Source organism: Pteropus vampyrus, unplaced genomic scaffold (assembly GCF_000151845.1).
Source record: "Pteropus vampyrus isolate Shadow unplaced genomic scaffold, Pvam_2.0 Scaffold127, whole genome shotgun sequence".
NCBI lineage: Eukaryota > Metazoa > Chordata > Mammalia > Chiroptera > Pteropodidae > Pteropus > Pteropus vampyrus.
In genome coordinates this window covers 2,369,092-2,374,087 of record NW_011888908.1, presented here as the reverse complement: position 1 = coordinate 2,374,087, position 4,996 = coordinate 2,369,092, and positions in this window count along the sequence as shown.

The following is a 4,996-nucleotide window of genomic DNA, read 5'->3' as shown; positions in this document are numbered from 1 at the left end:
GACTAGGTATGCTAATATTTTGTTGAGGATTTGTGCATCAATATTCATGAGAGATATTGGTCTGTAATTTTCTTGTAATGTCTCAGTCTCATTTTGTTTTTAGCATTTTGTTGGCCTTATACACGGAGTTGGGATGAATCCCTCTGCTTCTGTCTTCTGGAGGTTGTACAGAATTGATATCATTTCTTCCTTAAATACTTGGTATAATTCACCAGCGAACCGATCGGGGCCTGATATTTTCTGTTTTGGAAGGTTATTGATTATTGATTCAATGTAATAGATATTGGCCTATTTATATATCTATTACTTCTTATGTGAGAGTTTTGGCCGATTGTGTTTTTCAAGAATTTGGTCCATTTGATCTTAGCATAGAGTTGTTCATAACACTCCTTTATCTTCTTATGTCTATACATTCTTCTATTTCTGTTACTAGAAATTTGTGTCCTCTCTCTTTTTTCCCCCTTAGGTAACCATTTATTGAAGAAACTGCATCATTTGTTCTGTAGAAAATCCTGTCTGACCAGCCGTTTGATGATACGGTTTAACAGGTTGCTCTGTTTTGTACGTCTCTCCCCCTTATTTCCTATAAACTGATCCTGAGATGTAGTCTTACTTTGATTTTTTCGGCAAGAGCATGTCATGTTACTTCTTATTGTACCATCTTCAAGAGGCACATTATATCTGGTTGCTGCACTTTCACCGATATTAAACTGGACCAGTTGGTTCAGGTGTGTTAGCATGATCTGTCCATTACAAAGTTCCTCCTCAACTTTGCATCTGATCGTTTTAGCGCCCATTGATGATTGATGCCGGGCTTCGTTATTTCACTAAGGTTTGCACAATTATTATTATTCTTTCTTCACAGCTTCCATGTGCAATAGCTGAAAATTTTCTATAAAACTCCCCTTTATCAACCGCTTGGCTACTTTGAAATATCATTTTTATAGGAAAGGTAGAAAAAGATGAATATTTCCCCTTTTCCTCAAATGAGTTGATGACCTAGCAAACTCCAGAAGTGACCAATGTGTTTTTTTAGTGTCATTATGAATTTATGACATAATATGATCGTGTGTATATATAGATATAACACACATATTTCCATGTATATAATTATGTGCTTCAGTTTATTGCAGTCCTTACTTGTTTTGTTCCTCAAACCATCTTATCTTTGGCCAGAAGAGTCCCTTCAAAGTTGGCTTCTCTAATAATTTAAAACTCTTTGTTCTTTCAAATTTCATTTGACAAAACCAGTGAAGCCAAAGAAGCCAGAAACAGGATGAAGTTTAATATTTACCTCAGTGATTCTCTAAGTTTCCACTTAAGTAATCCAAAGTGTGCACTTGCGTGTCAAGGAGTCTGAAGAACATTCTATTTTAAATAACTTAGCAAACAGTAGAAGTCATGCTCTAGGAAGACATACCAAGTTTATCTTGCAGTTTCATACACCCCGTCATATCCTATTTCCCCCAGGCCTATGATAGTCTGATTTAAGAAGCTATCAGGAGCATTCCTCGACATCTAAATATATTTATGACCCACACATGCCCTCTTCAAACTCCCATCTCTCTCTCTATTTGTTCCCTTCAGCTTAGGAAAATTTGTAAGTCTCTTTCTGAAAACAAACAAAACTCTCCCCTACTCTTGACTTTGCATTTCCTCTGTAGTACAGTCTGATCTCCCTCTTTCTCTTCTCAGCTAAGCCTCTCAATGTCTCTGTATCTCCACTTACCAGTTCACTCCACAATTCAAGATCTGATGCAGATTCCTGATCTCCTCCACATTGCCAGTTCAGTCAGGTTTATTTGTTTATTTGTTTTTTACGAATCCTCTTGGATGAATTTACATGACTGATACATTCCTCCTTCCTCAAGACTTGGCGTCTCGGCCACTCTCCTTTTAAATGTCGGTGTTCCCTGAGCCTCTGATCTCAGCATCACGTTTTCTCCGAAACTCTCCAGGGGCGATCTCTTTATTCTCATGCTTCCAAGTGTAATCATTTTGCTGAATGAGCTGAAGTCTATGTGAGGCTGTCTCCCACTGTGTTTTCAAACTGTTCCATGGGCTTTCCTTGCCCTGGAGGAAATCTCAGGAAGGTGCCAGAACTTCTCCAGGCTGTCTGTCACAAAAACAGTCTTTTATCAGGCATTAAAATTTTCAGGCCATCCAATGTTATAATCCAAAACGTCACTTAAATGAAAATTTCTCCCTATCTTCTCCAGGTTAAGGCCTGTGATGTAGAATTGCCTACCAAATATGTTCCCTTTAGATGTAATAGTGGACTTCTACCCTTTCTGTCTGTCTGGCATCTCTCCTCGTATCTCCCTTCATTCTGGTATAATCAGCTTCTTTCTCATAAGAGGTCTCATTACATGTGATTTGAGTGGGGCTGACCCCACTCCCACCTATGCTACAAGAGTCAGCCCAGGCCCAACCAATGAGACAACCTCACCTCTTTCATCACTGATTGGTTGAGAGCTGCAGCTGATTAAAGCTAAGCCAACCAGAGCCCCTCCCAGATCTCTGCTGCTGGTACTGTCTACTGGAGTTACTGAGCTGGATGTGAGTAGGATTTCTATGAGTCTGGAGGCTAGAGGCCATCTTGCTCACCACAGAGACTGACAGAAAAGAGTCCCCTGCTCCCAGGATTTTTACTGAATTCATTCAAAATAGAGTTTTGCAATCTCTACTTGAGATTGGTATGACAGATGTCCTATCATAAGCTTAAAATCCTCAAACATGTCCAAAATGAATTATTTTTTCTCTCTTTACTTTCGTTCCTACTAACTTTCATTTCTACCAACTCCTATATTTTCAAATCAGAAACCTGGCATTCGATTCTTGCCTTGCCCCCTCCCTACATATAACAAATTTCAGTCCTGTGGTCTCCTTCCTAAATATCTCTAGAGTTCTTCTTTTCTTTGCTGTGCATGCCCCGGTCCAAGCCCTCATCCTCCATCTGTCAAACTCTTACAATAGCTTCCCCTTTCTGATTTTTGTTTTCTGATCTTACCTGATCAAATCTGTTTGGCCACTAGAGCAGTCATCCCAAAACACAAATCTGGCCTCACCACTTCCCATCGGAAAATACTTCACATTTGCCAAATGATTTCGAAGATAAGGTCCAACCTCCTTGTCAGCTGACAAAGTGTTTTGTGACCAGGTCTTGCCTGCCACTCGTCTTCCACCTCCTTCCATCAGTTTGCGTTGGGCAATACCAAACTGTTTGTCATTCCCTGTAGTCATCAATTACCTGGTTCATGCTCACTAGGCCTAGATGCCTGTCTTCTACCCCTTTCACTTCTGCTCAGGCTTCGGCTCTTCCAGGAAGCCGTCTTCAGCTCCTAGGCAAGACCATGGGATCCTCACTTATGATCCTATCATAACCAGTAAAGTAGCTTTTCCCATATGCTATCAAAATCCTTTCTTTCATCTGTTTCCATGATTGTAAGCAATGCGAATACGGGAACTGTATCTTACTCATCTTTATATCCCCAGTGCCTGTCATTCAATATACGCTTTTTGGTCAAAAATGCCACATAATTTTTTTTTTTTTGGTCAAATTGTGTGAAAATTCACCAATTAGATATAGTTGGGGTCCTCAGATATTCTCGTTGAAATGTAAAACCCACCTTGCCTATTACATTTCATAGTTTAAAATGAATCAGTCTGATTAGTTAAAACCTCACTGATCTGGGTCATTAAGAGAATGGAATCAGGAGGACAACGTTGTATAATAAGTAATTCGGTCTGTAGATTCATGGAGTTCAGAGTTCCCAAGGTAGAATTCTGACTCTGCTGTTCATAATCTGCGTGACCCTGGCAAATTACCTAGCCTTTCTCAGCTTGTTTTTTTACCTGGAAAATGGGAATTGGTTTATGTACCTCATAGTGCTGTTTTAAAGATTGAATAATACAGGAAATGCAAGTGCCTCTCAGAGTGCCTATGTGGCACATGTAAATATTCAATCCCAGGTAGTTCTTATCACTGTACTCATTAATAAGAGCAGGTCTGGGAGGATGCCACATGTGGGCAAGGACACTGTGTGAAGGAGAGGCAACATCCCAACCTTGAAGTTTGTCTTTGGCAAGCTCAGTTAAGAACAGTGTCTACCAAGACTCTTCTATGTTCACAGTGATATGAAATTTGGGGATCTTAATATGAGTCGCAGTCACTGCCATATACCCCACTTCTTATCTGTAGCTAGCATCTTATCTGCTCACTGGAGAGAACAGAGAGTAATTTGGCAGAAAAAGTAGATATTGCCTCTCATCCATGTGGTGCTGTGCCGGTATAAAGCTCCTTCGGATCACAATCCCATAGCAACTCCACCACAAACTATATGCTGACAATTTAATCCCCATTTTACAGATGATGAAACTAAGGTCCAGAGAAGTTTAAGTGACCCACTCCAGGTCACAACTAGGAAGCAGATGAGTTAGGATTCAGATTGAGGCCTTTCGATTCCTAGTATGGTGCCTTTTTAACACATCGGTCCTTCAAGTTACAAGGCTATTTGGTTTCCCATATTTCCTTTCTTTTTCTGCCAGAAAATCCAGCTGCTTTTAGTCCTCTCTGTCATAGGCTCTGCCTTTTCCTTGGAAGAGAAGACATCAGGCACATACACAGCTTGAATCTGTCCTGTTTTTTTTTCTTCCAGGGAAGCGGTGGCAGGTGGTGGGGTATTTTCTGAGACAAAGGAAAATCACTTCCTTGAACCTGATGGTCATTTCTAATTGCTGTGTCAATTCAAAAATGAATATCATGATCAAATCTAACAAAAATAATTATTCCTTTATATATCATCTAATATCTATTTTATGTTTAAATTTGTCCAGTTGTCTCAAAAATCTTTTTTACATTTTTTTGAATTTACATTTTGTTTGAATCAGTATCCAAACAAGATTAGCATTTGTTTAATATATCCCTTAAATACCTTTTATTGCAAATTATGCTAGCAAAAAGATTCTTTAAGAGTATGGAACACTTGAGATTCAC